The 19233-nt window shown below is 45.3% G+C and overlaps 1 protein-coding gene across 1 annotated transcript in view; it reads left to right on the top strand.

The window, feature by feature from the left end:
* The first annotated feature begins 2384 nt into the window (after positions 1-2384).
* The window catches only part of LOC147718087 (GTPase IMAP family member 4-like), a 109227-nt gene continuing 92378 nt past the window's right edge, over positions 2385-19233 (top strand). Inside the window, exons 1-2 of the mRNA XM_086919185.1 lie at positions 2385-2398; positions 14304-14402. The gene's annotated coding sequence lies outside the window, so the exon portion shown is untranslated. The remainder of the gene's footprint in view (positions 2399-14303; positions 14403-19233) is intronic.

Below are 19233 nucleotides of genomic sequence, written 5' to 3'. Positions count from 1 at the left end.
TGTGCAATGCTTGGAGGTTTTCAAAACACATTAATGAAAGGCATTGTCATTTACAATGCCAATAGCTCCAACGCTTGCAAATTCAAGACATATTGCTTTGCAAATGCTTGTTCTCCTCTCTGTCATCTCATTGGCAGTTGAGTGCAGGAAGCACAGACCAGCTCTTGCCAATAGTAGTGTGGGGTTGAGGCTTTTTATATGGAGCAATCTGGGTAGTTATCTGCTGACAATGCCCTTTTAAGGTGTGGTATCAGAGGCACACATAGACAAAAGCACACAAGTGCGCACTCATACCGACTCACAAACACACCCAGTGCAATTCCATTGCCAAACCTGACCCCTCCTATGACACACTGACAGTGTTTTCACCCTGCATCCTGTACAGTGCCAGGGACCTTTCAGCCAGATTGTTGCTATACCAATTCCTCATACATATAGATGGGTGGTGTGTCGTGGCTCTTCCCTCCCTGTGCCACCACAAATTCGTACAATGCCGCACAAGGATAGGGTGATGGGTGTCCCATCCAGTGGAGTAAGGGCGGCGCATTGATGGAGTCGTGTCTCAAGCGCGACGCGGCTCCAGCAATGCTCAGGGGTGCCTTATGCCTAACATGCTGCGTCAAACATTACTCCTGCTTCAAGCAGGCGCAGGGTTTTGACACAGCATGGCAGCAAAAGTGACTCAGTGAAATCTAGTAGATTTCACTGTGTCAAATTTACGAGGCGTACCTGCGAGGGAACACCCACCCTGCGCCGGAACACCCACATGAAACTTAACGTAGGTTTCAAGTGGCGCCGGGCTTTACAATGTGACGCATCTCCCTAGATGTGTCACGTTGTAAATAAGGCACAAAGTGGTGCATGGTTTACGCCGCTGCTTTGTCACAGAAGTGACACAATGGTGGTGTAAATGTGGCGCATTTTGCTTGTAAATCTGCCCCAAAATATTGAGGAGAGACAAACAAATGGGCGGAGGCAGAATGTGCAACAGTGAGAAATTCAGTTATACACACATATGGACCGCATAAAGGAACCAATAATATTGTAAATCGAATGGGTTTCTGATAATGGGCCCCTGAATGACAGGTCCTCCTAAATGCATATCGCACTGTCCTGGTGTGTGGTTAACAATTAAACACAAACTGTGTAAGAGGAAGAAGGGAATCGAGGGATGGACACACACCTCTCGCCAGAAAAGCGGGAACAATGTTAGTTTGGTGGAATTACCCTCAGTGAGAGACCGAGTTGGTCCAAACCAGCATCCTTTGGTATTACATAGCTGTGATCTCCCACAAAAAACACTAATCCAACATAGTTTGTTTGTATTGTCTGCAGTTATGAAAGGATAGACTGTGTCACATGAAAAGTCCATTTTAAATATATGTACTTTACGGTGATATTTTTATGGGCTATAAAAAACGTGATTGTTTTGAAACTTTATAAACATGTTTATTAAAATATCAATCATTTGGAACAATGTAGCGCTGAAGGTACCGCTGTTTCGTGGCTTACCATTTTTTCTATCTGAGAGCTCATGAACAGTACCCTGCCACCAATTTTAGTTATGCTCAAAGCCTCTCGCCATCTCTTCCCACTCTCCTTCCGTGTATTGACTGTTGAAAGTGTAGTGCCTGGATCCCGGCGCGCTCCCGAAAATAGATCCTCTGCGTCTTCACCATTGTATCACTCTTTATAGTCTTAACTTTAATTCTATGCTTTGCAGTAGCCAAATGCCTACATCTTTCTAACATTAGGCAAAACTAGAATTATGATGATAAATATCATGGGAGAGTAGGTACACATGTTGCACACAATGTACAAGTACAACTTTAAATACAACATTTACCATTGGTTTGGCTAGAATTCCTTGAAGGAGATTCCTAAACTTCGTGTAAAAGTTTTTAAATACTTCCCTGAATACATGAATCTCAGAGGCCCAGCGTGCTTCTAATCGAGCTGTCATCTATCGGCAAACAATGACCTCCATGCACTACACAATGAAAGGATGACCCACAAGAAATGTTTCGTCTGACATTTAATTTGCCTCCGCCTCCAGCACTTGAAGTGTTGCCCCCTCGTCCCCCCCCCCCCCCAACGGAATGTGAGTGTAGTTGCGCCCCTGGTGTCTATCCCTACGTGTGGGATGTCATTTTTAGGGTCACACCCTTCTGTACCTCGACGGGCCTGTGCTCACGGTGGCAGCAGGGCCTGGTGAAGCAACTCGTCTGTGCTGGAGGGTGGATTCCTAGAGGGTGCAAAGCTGCAGGAAGTGTGCAGTGCTTTCAGTTCACACCCCCTGGGCAGGGCTCGAGACAGGAGGTGCCTTGGAGACAGTGGGTGTTTGGGAGTCAGACTCACAGCAGTGACAGCAGAGACAGGAGCCGAGGACAACCGAGCGGTGAGTGCCTTCACCTCTGTGTGCTTACAACATGTTGGGGGCTTGATGCTATCAATGCTTAGTGTACAGGGGGTGCCTTGGAGACAGAGGGTGTTTGGGATCAAACTCTCAGCAGTGACTCCAAAGCTTTCAGAGACAGAGCCCAGGACAACTGAGCGGTGAGTGTCTTCACCTCTGTGTGCTTACAACATGTTGGGGGCTTGATTCTATCAATGCTTAGTGTACAGGAGGTGCCTTGGAGACAGGAGGGTGTTTGGGATCAAACTCTCAGCAGTGACTCCAAAGCTTTCAGAGACAGAGCCGAGGACAGCCGGGGCGGTGAGTGCCTTCACTCTGTGTGCTTACAACATGCTGGGGGCTTGATTCTACCAATGCTTGGTGTCCAGGAGGTGTCTTGGAGACAGAGGGTGTTTGGGAGTCAGACTCACAGCAGTGACAGCAGAGACAGAGCCAGGACAGCCGGGGCGGTGAGTGCCTTCAACTCTGTGTGCTTACAACATGCTCGGGCTTGATTCTATCAATGCTTAGTGTACAGGGAAACACCTGCCGAGCATTACAAGTATGCGGTAAAATGTCCCTTCCATCAAGACTCTGTGTCAAAGGCCCCACCCTGTTTCCGCTCCCAGTTGTGAACTGCCAAGCCATGTCTTCCCTGGACCGGAATCAAGCATTATGATCTTGTTGTTTTTGCATTTGTCACCCCGATGGGATGGGTATGCTCAGACGTGAGTCCCACGCTCTCCACACCCCTGGAGTCAAGCTATCCTGGCTGAAGACGGTTGATAGCCAGAAACCGGTCCTAGGATGCTTGATTCCGGTCCAGGGAGGACTTGGCTTGGCAGTTCGGGCTGGACTGTTCCCATGAGGCACAGGGTCAAGGCTGATTTGCATATGGCCATGTCTGAACTGGGGTGGTGTGGAGTGCAAAAAAACTATGGATTTAGGCCCAGATCTCTGTACTGGGGGGAATGTATGACATTGTTCTGCATTCTGTCCATCAACTGTTGGTTTTGCATTTGTCACCCCGAGTGGTACGGGTATGCTCAGACGTGAGTCCCATGCTCTCCACACCACTGGAGTCAAGCAAGCCACGCTGAAGACGGCTGGAATGCCAGAAACCGGTCCTCGGAAGCTTGATTCCGGTCCAGGGAAGACATGGCTTGGCAGTTCGGACTGGACTGTTCCCATGAGGCACAGGGTCAGACTGATTTGCATATGGCCATGTCTGAACTGGGGTGGCAGAGTGGGCTAAAGAACGGTGATGGATTAAACCCAGATCTATGACTGGGGGTGAATGTTTTGCCATTGTGTATCATTCCGTCCATCATCTTGTGTGTTTTACATTAGAGGTTGCCCCAGGTTTCCAGTGCCCTGGCTGCTAGCTCACAGCTGCTGTCACCATGGCAGAATTCTGACCCCCTGCAAGGAAGTGTGAATACTCCCAGGAGTCAGGACAAAGGCCTGGATGGGAAGGAGGTCACACCTCCCTCCCTGGCAGGAAGGCTAGTGAAGTGGCACATAAAGATTTTGAGCTTTAAAGAACACACTGCCTCTGACATGCAAGCAGACTGTTCCCCACATTTGCACCCAGGCAGGTCAGAAAATGAGTTGGTCAAACAGCATACACCACAAGAAAGCTAGTCACACTACTAGGATGGGCTACCTTATCTGTACAGCTGAGAAAGACGTCTGCCATATTGAAAAGTGGTCGAATAGATGGTTTGGGCAGCAAAGGTGGCACAACTCACTGGATCTGGTACCCTCAATGGCTGATTAGCCGTTGGGGCTAGTAGCCCCTTGTCTACTGGCATCCACTCCCCTAATGCCCCTAAATCTAGAGGCTCCATTATGATGTTGGGCGGATCGCCACCGCCATGGTGGCTGTGGCGTTCCGCCCGACAGAAATGCCCGGCCGCCACCCTTTTCCGCCCCGCCACATTACAATGGCGGGGGGGGACCGCTGCAGAGCCAAACACCGCCCGGCACTTTTCCGCCCCGGTCGCCTTGCGGCCAGGGCGGAAAACGAGTAACATGCAGGCGGTGTCTGTCAGACACCGCCCGCAATATTACAATGGGCTTCTGTCAATGCCTTTCCGTGGCGGCAATGCCGCCACGGAAAGGCATGCGGTGTTCACTCTGGGGGCCCCCTGTGGGCCCCCAGAGTGAAGGTCAAAGGGGGTGGCACACGGAGGGGTACCTGTGGTACCCCCCTGCCTATGCATACTTGAAGAGGCAGGCACCGCTCGGTGCCTGCCGCTTCGAATATGCAAATGCGTGCTTCTGTTTTTAACATTGTGGCGGGCGGAGCAGTGAGCACCGCCCGCCACAATGTTAAATTGAGGAATGCGCCCGCCACTGTGGCGGGCGCATCCTAATGGCAATGTCGGGACCCCCGCCCTTCAGGCGGGCGGTAAGCATGGGCGGAAAATCCGTTTCGCTCGCGGATTTTGCGGATTTTCGGTAAATTCGCAATCCGCGAGATTCGCGAATCTCCCGCAAAATCCGCAAATCCGCGAGCAGCGGATTTTGCTTGCACTGTTCGCGTGAGTTCGCGGCTTCCCAGTACAACTTCGCGCCCCGCGAATAAGTGCAAAATTGCAGATATACGATCTTAGCAAAACTGAAACTACTTACCAGGTTCAAAAGTTCAGGCTCATCATTAGTAGCCATTTCCTGTAGTGCTTCCTGAGGGGCCCCTCCAGAGTTCAGTTGCCAGTTGCAACTATTATGTGACCCTGCTCTGAACCTCAGAATAGTTACACATATGCCACAAAGGTCCTGAATTACAGCTAAGGGAGACAAGCAGGAGCCAGGCTGGAAGTTCAAATCCATTAATCAGCCCCTAATTCATTATTGTCAGTTGGGGCAGGGCAGGTGTTGTAACTAATTTTGCAACAATGAAAGCACTTAGCAAGTGCAAAAGATCACTAATCAGGAAGCACTAAGGAAGCAGGTGCCAGCTAAAAAAATATTCTGTGACACATTAATCAGCCCCAAATTAATTCAGGTCACTTGAGGCAGGGAAGGTGTGCTTGCGTTGCCACAATAATGTACACTGACTGGACAACCAGAGGGTGCTGTGATGAAACAGAGTGTGGCATGGGTGGGCCAGAGGGTGGCATGAGTAGTCAGAGAGTGGCAGTGGTGACAGAGAGTGGCAGTGATGAAGAAGAGTGTCCCAAACAGGCTGGACACGTAGAAACAACAAGTTCGCGAAACTTGCGACCCGACAGGTAAGTTCGCAATTTGCGAAATTGTACAAAACCCTCGCGAGCTGGCAGAAACCCGCGCAAACACAAAAAAAAAAAAATCCGCAAATTCGCGAGAATTCGCGGATTTTGCGGATTGCGAGTTCGCAAATCCGCAAAATTCGCGAACGCGAGATTCGCAAAATTCGCCCATGCTTAGCGGGCGGTCCCGAGTTCAGCTAGGGTGGCGGGCGGGCAAAGCCCGCCCGCCATCCTAATGTGCCCCTAGGTTTTTAGGGACATCCCTGACCCAAGGACCTCCATTTCGAAACAATTTGTGAAGAAAGGACACAAGAAGAGACCCTGATCAACAACAAAAGAAACCTGCACAAACCAAAGGCGTGATACCTTGAACCTGTGGCAACCTTTCTGGAACTGCTCGACTGCGGCTTGTCCTGGACCCTCAGCAAGAGGGACCCTTTCTGAACCAAAGGCAAGACTAAACTCCCTTGGAGTAGTGGCACTTGTCCCGTGAAGCCGCAGGTAAAAAGCACCTACTGGAACTGAATAAGCTCTGGCCTTGACAACCTTATGGGTGATTAGTTTTCTCTTTACAAATAGTGGGTGATATTATTGTTACCCCTATTTGCAACAACTGTTTTGACATCTCAATCACCCTACCACATGAACAATCGTTATAATGATACGCACCTAATTAAGAACTAAAAACAAGCTACTCATTCAAGAGCACCTCTAGTTATAAGTGCAAGAAAAAGCTACTTTTTGCATGGTCACCCCTATTATTTTGAAATATATTGTTGATTTCTACGCCCTGTGTACTGGAGCACTGGAGTATCTGCAGCAAATGATGGCCAAGATGCTGAATGATTCAAGCATTCTCCCCCAGACAAGAGATCTGGGTAAAATCCATTGCTATTTGGCCCACTATACCACCCCAGTTTGTACCCAGCAAAATGCAAATCACTCTTGACCCTGCACCCAATGGGAGCAGTTCAGACCGACCTGCCAAGCCAGGTCCTCCCTGGGACCGGTTTCGGGGTAAGTCAGCCTTCATCAGCTGGTGTCCAGTGCCCACTGTATGTGCTCTGACCCCTAAAACATTCAGATATTGTCTAATCATTAATTGGCAGATTCAACTTTGCAGTACAACCATAGTATATGGTGTAGAAACTACACCTGTGGCACAGAAAGTCGAATGTCACATGTCACATGTCACAGCAGATATTGTGCTATTCATTATTGTGACCAAGAACACATAGCTTTCCTGCTGTATGATGCTTGGCTGTTGCATATGCTGCTGGAGGCTGCTTCTGTGGCCCCCTCACAATTGAAGCTGGAGGTCTTGTTGTTGGAGTGGCAGAAAGCATGAATTCTTCATTTGTTAAGGTACACTAGACTATGTGTCATTGTTTCAAATTGGCTGGGGCGTTCTTGTCGTTGTCGGGACAGAAGGGATTCAGGTTCACCGGAAGTGGTGTTTAGATGTTGCATGCCATGCCCCTTGTTTTCTGCCTCAATGTGGACTGGGCAATGTTGTAAAGAGAATGTGGTGGCTGGTGGGTACTTTGTTTCCCTTGGGCTCGCTTGTCTGCGCTGATGATGTGTGTGTCAGGCAGAGTGTCTGGTGAGCAAATGAAATGTGTTAGGCATCCTCTGGGGTCACACATCAGTGTGGGGCAGGCGCAGCAGCTGAAAAACATCAGTCCCTGGCCTCAGGCCTATAAGTTCATGCTGCCCATGTATGGTGATGCCACAGGAGTGCATCTGGTGTGCTTTGCGAGCCTTGTGGCAGTTGTGGCTTTCACCTTGGTGGTACTTTGAGGCCACCCCGTTGTTGTTTGCATTTGAGTTCACTGGGGCTAGGGTGACCATTTCTTTTGAGCACATTTGCGTGTTATTTTGTTTGCAGTTTTCAGTGAAATGAAGTGGTGCAAACTCAACCCGAAGATTTATTGACTCAGGGTGTTTGGCGTGACCAGCGGTTGCATTGCATTGCACCACTCCCTCTTTTTGTGGAGGAGGCTGTCTGATGTTTGCTTGCTTTGGTTTGTGCAACACTCGAGGTGTATTTTTACCCCACAGATTAAGATTCACCATAGAGCGGGGTAGGTTTGCCATGCTGCAGGCTGCGGGTGGGTTCCTGCGATCCGGAGACATGCATGATGGTGTTTATGAGGACTGGAGTTGTGGTGTTCACAGTCTACAGGTTGGGTTTTTCAACATGCATTGGATTGTGGACAGGTTGGAGCTCATGGTGGTGTTGCTTTGATCAGTTGTTTGCACCCAGGCCTTTCAAGGGGAACTAGAACTCACAACATTGCTTTGGAATTAGGACCAAACGGCATTTCGCTGCATGTCAAACTCCACAGAATTTCCTAGAATTTTTAGCTTACTTCATTGAATTCTGCAAAGTAGAACTATGTGTGTTCTGCCCACCCCTAGTAGAGAGTTTGATACTTATCAGCCTAATTTGAAAGAGATAGAGCTGACGAATCTCTGACAGAATATCGAGAGACAGGATATCGACAGACAAAATATTGACGCTGGAATATCGAAGGCAAGTATATCGACACCCTATCTACAACATGGTAAGTACAAAAATATCGAAACTAAAATATCGATGTTAAAAATATCGTAATTAAAAAAATCGGGGGGCTTTTGTATTGAAAAAAATATATATATAAAGTAAATAATACTTTTATATAATTTAAACTTATGTAAAAATATTTTAGAATGTTTAAAATGAATACATAATACATATTTAATGTTAAACATTTAATTAAAATTAAACATACAATATGTAGGATATATTTAATTAATTATAATACTTATTATTTTTTAATTAATTTGAAAATAATAACAAATACTATAAATTACAAATACATCAACACTCAAAACAATTAAATATACTTTCAATATTAAAAAAATTAATTAAACACAACATTATTTAACATAATAAAAAAATTATAAAATACATAAATAAATATAAATTATATTGGATAGCGTAAGGGTAAAAATTACTATTCAAACTCCAAGGGGTGCAACAGTAGGGAAAGCGTTGGATAGTGTAGGGGGAAAAATTACTATTCCCACTCCAATGAGTGCAACATTAGGGAAAGCGTTGGATAGCGTAAGGGCAAAAATTACTATTCCAACTCCAAAGGGTGCAACAGTAGGAAAAGCGTTGGATAGTGTAGGGGGTAAAGTTATGATTCCCACTCCAGAGAGTGCAACAGTAGGGAAAGCGTTGGATAGCGGGTGGGTAAAAATTACTATTCCCACTCCAGTGGGTGCAACAGTAGGGAAAGTGTTGGATAGCGGGTAGGTAAAAATTACTATTCCCACTCCAGAGTGTGCAACAGTAGGAAAAGCTTTGGATAGCGTAGGGGGAAAAAGTACTATTCCAAATTCAAAGGGTGCAACAGTAGGGAAAGCGTTTAATAACATAGATTTTTATTTTAACATACTTCCAAATAATGTTTATATTTGAAATAGTGTATAATTAATTTTTGAAATACATCAACATCAATAAAAAACAACTAATAATTAATAAAACCAATTACATTTGATTAATTAATTGACAATAAATTAACAACAAACACCAATAAATTATAATTATTAAATATTACTCACCAAATAATAAATATTAAAGAATAAATTATTTATCATAACAAAAAAATATTATTTAAATTTAAATCAATATTAAAATGTAAAAAACATTATACAAATTAATACTTTTTACAAAAAAATGTTTAACAATTAATTAATTACTTTTTCTAGCTATTAAAAAATATTTACAAATTACAAATATTAATTGACAATTAAAAAAATAATTATCTATTAAAATAATTAATTACCAATTATTAATTAATTAATACATTAATTATCCATAACAAAAAGTGTATAAATAAGTAAATATTTACTATACAATTACTTCTCACCCAATACCCCTATAAACCCACAACACGCTCCGGGACTAAAACATAACATGTAAATAAAATTAACATTAATTACCAATTAAATAATTAATTTATCAATTAAAATACTTAATTACCAATTAACAATTAATTACAAAATAAATTATACTTAAATTTTCTTTTATTAATTACAATTAAATTACTTCCTACCCTATTCCCCTATAAACCCACAACCCGCTCCGGTACTAAAACATAACATTTAATTTTAATTAACATTAATTACCAATTAAATAATTAATTTATAAATTAAAATAATTATTTGCCAATTAATAATTATTAAAAAAATTAATTATACATAAAAAATATTTTTATTAATTACAATTAAATTACTTCCCACCCTATTCCCCTATAAACCCACAACCCGCTCCGGTACTAAAACATTACATTTACTTAAAATAACATTAATAACCAAATAAATAATTAATTTATCAATTAAACTAATTAATTGCCAATTACTATTTAATTAAAAAATGTATTATACCTAAAAGCATTATTAATTAATTACAATTAATTTACTTCCCACCCTATTCCCCTATAAACCCACAACCCGCTCCAGTACTAAAACATATAATTTACTTATAAACAACTTTATTAATATATAAAAGTAATACACATATAATATAAATCATTTTAAATACTTAACTAAAACATATAACACATACATAATAAAAAACATAAAAATAATACAAATATCGATATTAGTGTCATCGAAATTAGTTACATAGATATATATGCTACCGATATTACTAACTTCGATATTACTTACATCCATATAAAGAATTTCGATATTAATTACCTTAGGGTCGATATTCTGTCCAACGATATTCTTGACATCGATATTCTGCACCATCGTAATTTCAAACGCGATATTTTGGTAGGTCGAAATTTAGAACTCGATAATTTGACTGTGTACCAGAGGTGACACCCGGTCCTTCATAACTTAGTATACTTAAGACCTTAGAAGGGAACAGACTGTGGGTCTCTTTTAAAAGCCTCTGTCCGCCACTAAAATGTCACTTTTATTGATGTTCTGGCAGCACACAGTGCAGTGCCATGTCTACAAGGCCACGTAAAGCCACCCTGCGTAGCTTCTCAAGACTTTGTTGATATGATGTGAAACAACCAAGATCTTGCCATGTGGAGGCGTGACATGGACACTAAGGTGGAAGTTCCCATGCAACACCTGTGACATTTTTCACATTCCCAGATTTGCAACATTCCGTAAACTTGGGAATGCATCGAAAGCAGAGGCGCAATTCATTTCTCCTCATTTTTTTCCTCTTTCTGTGTATGATGCATTAAAAAAAACGAATTCCCACAATGCAGACACCTTTGCACCATGGTACAAGGGTGTCTGCAGTCGCGCATAGCAGCCAACTACTCACCAGCATTGGGCACTGGGAAACAGGATAGATACATTGCATTTCTGCCCTTTTCTTTTGATATTGGTCAGCACAGCAAGAAGGCTTGCAGCGCTGCTCTACTGCAAAAACTTGTAAATCAGCACTTTTGTTTTTTTGATCCTAAAGTACTGACTTGGGCACAATCCCAGTGAGAGGGGGAGCTGGTTTCATATCCTGTTTGCCGTAGTTTAGGAGGTGACTCCTCATTTCCATAAGCACATTTCTGACTGGCACACAAACTCCCTGCAACTGTACAAGGCTTATGCTGTTTTGGTTTTCCCATAGAATAGTGCGCAATGGGACAGTGTGAAGCCAGGCAAACAGGGCGTGCTTTAACAGTGGGTATCGTTGCTGCCAGGAACATTTTCCCCATATGATAGGTAGTGTCCAGAAGTCCAGGCTACTGTACTTTCCAGGCTACTGAACTGTATAAATATGGATCTCAGAAACCTTTATGATCCTCAGAAGACTTGAAGAAGGGCTGCACTGGCTGTTTGAGAGCTGTTTGATGATCTGACCTCTTCCCACTTGAACGCTGGATAGAAATGAATACCCCTAAGATTAGCTGGCTAACTCCCTAGGAGGCTACTGGGACACAATAAGCAACAAGAGGCATTCTTCCTGATTTGTCCACCTGACTAATTACAAATGGACCTGCTAGTCGCGCTGCTGGAGTTAGTTATAAGCCACTGGTTCCTGTCCCTGAGGTCATAGGAACCTTGGCAGTGTTTAACAGGGCTTCTCCAACAATCTCTAGAAAGTTGGGAATTAGAAAAGGTTTGGCGTACAGGCCTTTAAAGGACTGAGACCAATCACCCAATCCAATCTGCGCAAGGCATGGCCTTGCTGGGCCAGAAAATGTCCCACAAGAACAGTTTCATTACTCAAAAAAACAATTCTGCTGACCCTCATGACAAGCTTAACCACTTTGATGTGATCTTCCCAGACAGCTTTTCTCACCTGCAGAATAATGAGCCCCCCCAAAAAAGACTATGGACCTGGTTTAGAGTTCTTTGGCTACCATCTGCAACTTTCCCTGTCAAAGATTTTGAATTCCTTTTCAGTGACTTGGGGTCATATGTAAGACAACATTTAGCAGTGTCAAACCCCCTAATCAGGAAATTGAAGAGGTTTTGACCAGTAAATTGGATTTTATTGTGTTTTAATCCATTTTGCGATTCTCTAACAAATTAAAAGAATACTAAATGGTTTTAGGAAATCATACTGATTCACTATTTGGAGAGCATGTGTTTAGGGCAGCCCTTTGACATATCAATTCTCAATGGAATGTATTAATGTTTTTTATCTGAAATCCAAGGGCACGATTCACAAATGTAAACTGAGACAAAATCCTAACTTTATGACTTTCGGTATTCGCAAAGGCCATTTAGGAGTAGTAAAGATAGGAAGCTTAACTTTACTACTCCTAAATGCTCTTTGTGAACACTGAATGTCGTAAAGCCCAGAATCACAGGATGTTGAGCGTTGTTGCAGAGTCTCAAACCTGGTTCCTTAGATTTGAGGTTGACCGCCCTAGCCATTAGGCCACATCCTCTCCTCATTTCCCCATTTCTGCACATTTTCCCTTTCTGCTGGGATCTAAGTCTCCTAACTCAGGACAGGTCCTCAAAGATCATTCAGTTTGGCAGCAGCCTGAGTGACTGCTCCTTCGGGGCTGAGACCAACTTCTGGGAGGTCATTTCATAGGATGCAATATAGACAGAGGTCAGGACTGACTACCACTCTATGCCAGCTCAAGGTATCCTCTCTCTCTAGGGACACTAGGCCAACGGTCTTGTTGTGACCTCCCCTGGGACTACCCTTACTGTCCATGCTTCTCCTTAAGTGCTGACTACTATCCCTAGAGATCACCACTAACTACATGGTCCCTTTTTCCAGTTAAAAGTAGGCGTGGGCCGAATTTGCAGAGTTGCGCTACATGGAGCTACATAAAATGCCCAAAGAACCCTGCTGCGGAGCAAGAAGTTCTGCAGGAATGAGGAGCTGCTTGGCACACCCCATTTGGGTGACATTTTATATTGTGCACAGTGTGAAGTATTTTCTTCTGCCAGAAAATGCTCACCAATAGTGCCATGCAGTTCGCAGAGGTGTGGCCATTATGTTTTCTGTTCTGTTCATGGTACTGGGCCTAGTTTGAAAATGTCTGCTCAATCTTTTTAATCCTCCCCCTTCCTAACTCATCTGCCCCTGAAAGTTTTTATTGTATCAGTGTGTGTATCTGTGTAGTTTATGTTGTTATAAGGTTTTAGATTTGTCATGCCGTTTTTTGAACTTTTTTGTTTTCCCGTTACTACCTTAATTTTTCTTCAATTCATTCCTTTTCCTGTTCCTGTTTTTTTTGTCTTTTTTCTCCCCACCTAGCACCATGGCAGAGCAGGGCGAGCAAGGGAGCAGTAGTGCAAGGCCCGAGCAATGAGTAGCTGCCACCTATCTTGCTGTCAGTGTTCCTACAAAGGGGTGCAACCCTGTAGATTTTTTTTTATTGAGGGGGAGGTGGCAGCACTAGTTTCATTGTGTTCAGCACAACCTCTCTTACATGCTGTTAGCAGGTGGCAGGCTTGGAAAGTCTATAGCTCCTGCGGGAAGGTCAGCTGCATTGGGGAGGGAGCGCCGGAGCGTGTGCCACACAACCAATGTCCAGCTCTCCCAACAGCAGCTGATGCACTGCTAAACGGATATCATCGACAACGAGCAGGACCTACTCAACATCCTAGATGTTGAAATTGCAGGGCTCAATGAGTAAATGTTTGTTGTGTGTGAGTTCTACAATGCTAAAAAAAATCTGAATGGTGTGCTACTCACACTTGGAGGTAAGTTAAGTTATGTTACTGTGATCCAGTTTGAGCTAGCCAGGTGCTCGGGTCTACCTAATTGTATACGTTGAAATTGCAGACTCTTCTTTCCACCTTACACGAAGATACTGAATTTGTGATATCAGTGAGTTAGCATTCTCTGTGACTTTCTTTATGTAGCTTGTATAGTCCAATGCAAACTCACAATGATGTGCAGTATGCATCCATGCATTGCAAAAAAGAGAGACTGGGTTGCTCCATCAAGGGGGGGGGGTTGATGAATGAGAATAGTATCAAAGATCACTCCAAATGTAGATTTTGTTTAGGGAAATTGGGAATGGGGATTTTAGGATTAGTATGGCCAACACGATAGTCAATACTAGTATTATAGGAGATCTGATTTATAAAGTACAATGTTAGTTTGTTTGCCTGTCACAATATTTTTGGGGAGATTAACTGTACCACTAATCTATTTTTTTAATCTTCTTTATTTCTTACCTCAGCTTCCAAGGGCAAGAAGAGGGGCTGCTCGGTGGCAAGGCCGGGAGTCAGCGAGGAGGTGCTGAGCAGTAGCACCACTGCTGAAGGTTCTTCTCAGCCTAGTAAGTCCTATTATTTATTATTATTAACCCCCCTAACTTTTACCTCTGCCTACTTTTAATTTTGCCTTGTTCATTTTTTTTATTCTGTCTACTTTATTTTTGAACTTCTCTATCCAATTTTTGTTAAATTCTTTTTATCCCTGCCTGTAGGAACTGGGGTCACCAGTTCCCCGGGGGTAGCCTGGCACAAGCAGGTAGGCACCCAAAGCTCAGGTGTTAAGTGACTACACAGCACACACATCCACTGAGACAATAAATGCACGCAATGACTGAGATCCCACCAGTAAGGTTTGATTCAAATCAAGTAGCTTTTATCTAAATCAAGAAGTTAGATTTGGCAAATCATTCAGGGTAACTTTGGTAGTGAAGGTATCAATATCTCCTTAAAACATTTCATCTGTACATTTCATTAGAGTAGAGCAAAGGGAGCAATTCAACAATGCAGCACATTTCAATAACCATTTAATTTCAGGAGTAAAGGGTTTGATTCCCTAATCAACACAGCATATCTCCATAAACACTTCTTGAAACCAGCCCCTGCAAGATATTCATTAAAGAGACATTCGAGTAACATTTCATTTAGCATGAATAACGTCTCCCCATGTAAAGCATTTAGTCAGCATTTCCTTGGGCAGGAATAAGCAGTGCATTTCCCGAATTAATTAAGCATAACCATTTCAATAACAATCAGGCAACATCTCCTTATAAGAGAGCAAGCATCTCATTAGGTAAGGTAAACAGTTCATTAGGCCAGATTAACCAGTGCATTAGGCAGAGATAAACATTTCATATACACAGACCACATTAGCCATTACCATTCTCCCAGCAGGGGTTTACTCCTCTGGCTTAAAAGTTACTAGGGCCTCCGCAATGCTCTGGCAAGTTTAGGGACCTGGCAGGCCTGCAGTCACCCTTCCACAACAATTGGGTAGGCCAACGGGGCCCAACTACAGTCTTCCCCAGGGGAGGGCAAACTCGGGCCTCCTCCGGCCTTCCGGCCTCCTCCCCGGGGGTTTACCTCTCTTGTTCGGCTCCTCAGGGAGCCCTTGCGGAGATTCTCCTGGCTGGGGTGACACCCGGGGGGCGCGCGCTCACTACAGCGCCCTCCGGCAATGTCTGTAGCTCCTGGGGCTGGTTGCGGCTAGTGAGGGGCTCTCGAGCTCCTCCTGAGCCCTCCGGCGATGTTAGTGGCGGGCGGGGGCTCCGGTGCTCTTCCCAAGCCCCCGCGCGGGAGTCTGTGCCAGTCCCGGGCCTCCCTCGGTGTCTGCAGGGCCCGGGAACCAATAAGGAGCAAGGGCGCCCCCGCAGCCGCCAATAGCAGCGCAGCTTGAGGGGGGCGACGTAGGGATCCATTGAGCACACGGCGGGGGCGGAGTCTCTGCTAACGCCCCCGTCACGTGATGCCAGATCCAGGCTTCGGGCCTAGTGAGGCCGACTGCGGCCTGACAGGAATTTGCGGTAGCCCTCTCCTCGCTCCGGGGACTGCCGAGGGGGGGCGAGGAAGGCGGCGCCAGCGTCACAGAGAAAGCACTGGGCCGCGACAATGAAGGTGAGGCTCAGGGGGCTCCCGGGCTGAGGCGGCACTTTGGGGGCAATCACAACAGCACCTCGGGCAGCAATCTCTGGGCCCACAGAGGGTCTCAGTGGCATAGCGCTTCTCAGGTGGCCCAGCGCTTGGGTGGAACACGATGTGCGGGCACACACAGCAGTTCTGGCCGATTGCAGCGCTTGACAGTCAGCAGTCCACAGCGCTACTCAGGGGCACAGTAGGAGAGCGCTGAGTAGGTAGGACAGGCAGATTAGCAGTTCAGGCCAGGCAGGACAGTAATGGGGAATAAGGCAGCACGGCGCATGGGCACAGGAGGTGACCCAGGGGGGCAAAGATGGCAAAGCCCAGTACCTGGTTGATCCCTGGTAGTCCTGTGGCAGTTAGGTTTCTTCCTGGCGCTTGGTGGTTCTGGCGTGCTTCTGTGGAAGCAATGTCCTGGTTTCTTGAGAGGGGGGGTTGAGTTGAAGACTGCTGACAGGATTCCTCAGCAGGTCACTGCAGGTGGTCCCTGGGTTCCCCTCCCACCGGGCCATATCAGTGAGCTAGTTCAGTGTTCCTCACACAGCTTGGTGGGCAGCGCCTACACCCTGTCACCCCCAGTGGTATAGGTTCCTGACTAGGCCCTACCGCCTAAGTCTCCTGCGTAGGGTCCCCCAGGTCAGTGATGCCCCAACTGACTGAAAACTTTCCCTCCTTCCTTTATATATGCCGAGGTCAGATGACCACCCTCTAAGGCGGCAAAAACAGGCTCCGCCCCTATTCTAGAAGGTTCCAGGAGCTTCCCTACTCTAACTATGGGCAGGCAAGGTAGGCTGGAAAGGCTACAATGTGTAATGGTTCCAGCCAGCTCTTAGCAACTAGAGTGCGACTAAAAAGACCATGTTGCAGTAGCAGGGGCCTGTGGCAGCCATGTTTGAAGTAGAGAGCACCTGCACCTTAGCATTGATTCGCAATGGGAAGGTGCTCGGAGACCTAAGGCCAACAAAAAAGAAGGTGGGAAAATGAGTCAAGGGCGAAAAAAATAGGGAAAGAACACCCTAGGGCTGACAGGTCTAACACTGCCTTATTCTTTTTTTCCATATTTCATGTTTTTTTCGTAGCTGACTTTTTCCTGTCTGTTTGTTAATTAACTGTTCCTTTCCTATACATCTTGTGGTACAGTAGGACTAAGAACAGATTTTTGGTACTCTACTGTCTACTGCGAATATTTCAGTCCAAATAAAGCTGGTATTATTCACCACACATATTTTTTTAGAAGGCTTTCTTTTTCATGATCTAACAGTTAGCTAGAGAGTGACCATGGTAATGGACCATCAGTGCCCCCTGATGTTGTGCTGTAATTCATTTATACAGTGTGCCAGCAGTTTTCAAGACAGTGCAGCATGGCTCAAAAGTATGGGATCCCATAATGTTTTTTGCCAGCCAACACCATATGTCTTTCATTGATGCATTTTTAAAATCTTCACCTGCACCAGAGCTCATTTCTACTAAAAGCGCCAAGCAGGCACATCACTATCAGCGGATACTAGCGCTGTTTAGTGATAGCGTTCCTTCACGGCCGCCATCGCATTTGACGCGAGGCCACGCCCCCTGACAGGCTACGCCCACTCCCACTACAAATGTGCCTTCCACGCAAGCGCAGCGGGAGCGCCGTTTGCGCGCCGAAGGCGCGCCTAAGGCAAGCCCGTCTGCGCCTGTCCGCGACAAGACCGCGACAGGCACAGGAAACTCTGCCCATTCTTCCTCCCACATTTCCTACCAGCCCAGCGACCTCCTTCAACTACAGGTCACAAAGCATTGTCCATGTATACTTGACCCAGCCGCGTTGGCAGGCCCAGTTAGCTGCAAGCTCTGCCACTGGACCACTGGCCATCACTCAGCCCTTTCACCGGCCGACCTACCACCCCCTCAGGCCTCTCAGCCCTCCTTCAAAGGTGGTCTGATCAATGCACGATCCATGTGCAAGCACAATCAAGATATACATGACCTCATCTTGGAGTCCGATCTCGACTGCCTCATGATAACTGAGACATGGCTAACGGCAGACAGTAACCCTGACATTGCTGTCGCCCTACCCCAGGGCTATTCACTCTTCAGGCAAGATAGAGTTAAGGGCCGAGGTGGAGGTATCGCAATCATACTTAAAGACACCCTCCCTTATCATACCTTCAGTTTAGAGCTCTTAAAAAAGACAGAAGTACTAGGCTTCTCTATTAAACTGAACGAACACACCTCCTTCTCAGGCGGACTTATCTACCGCCCACCCGGCAATGCCTCCGAGTTCCTCGACTCCCTGTGCGATTCCTTAGGATAACTCTCACTCAGATACCCATTTTTCACCCTCCTAGGGGATTTTAATCTACATCTTGAATCTAAATCAGATGTACAATCCACTAACTTCGCTCAAACCCTAGATATGTTCAATTTTAAGCAACTTGTCACTTTACCCACTCACTCCCTGGGTCACACCCTTGATGGAGTCTGTACAAACTCTCCCTCATTAATCACACTGCCCCCTTTGCCTCAGATCTGGTCCGACCACTCCCTAATCCCATTTCACATTCTGAGCGTAAATCTGCCTATCTGCAACAAAGCTATTCCTTACCCCAACAATCACATCAACTGGAAAAATGTCCAAGATAACATCATTCTTAAACCTCTAATGCAAACTCAAACCCCCACCTTATCTGGCAACGTCGATACCGACGCCGATCTTTTTCACAACTGGATCACACAAGAAATGAATTCCAGAATCCCGCCCTCACGTTCCCGCACCTCCCGGGGAAAAACCAAAACCAATGCCCCTTGGTTTACACCTGAACTAGCCAATGCTCATTTGCTATGTAAAAAGGCAGAACGTAAATGGCGAAAGACATACGAGGTGGTAAATCGTATTTCCTATATCGCCACAAGGAAAAACTATCTTTCTGAAATCAAATCGGCCAAAAAAAACTATTACGTTAACGCCATTAAAAACTCGTGCCAAAAACAAAAGGCGCTGTTCGCGATAGTAAAATCATTCACGCAGCCCAAGGCACTTCTGCCTGAAATTCCCCCTTCTCAGATATTCTGCGACCAAATCTCTGACTACTTTTAGGACAAAATTGCCTCTATTCAAATCAACTTCCCCCCCTCAGCTACTCCTCCTGTGCCCCCTCCTCCGGACCCTCAAGGTTTCTCTCTCAGTAGCTTCTCACCGCTCACTTTAGAGCAGACTAGAAAAGCCATCCTGGCTTGCAAATCGGGCTCCCCGTCTGATCCTTGTCCCCCTAAAATACTTCA

Source organism: Lissotriton vulgaris, chromosome 4_2 (genome assembly GCF_964263255.1).
Source record: "Lissotriton vulgaris chromosome 4_2, aLisVul1.2, whole genome shotgun sequence".
NCBI lineage: Eukaryota > Metazoa > Chordata > Amphibia > Caudata > Salamandridae > Lissotriton > Lissotriton vulgaris.
Note: the sequence above shows the minus strand (reverse complement) of the source record. Positions and strands in the feature narration are given on the sequence as shown.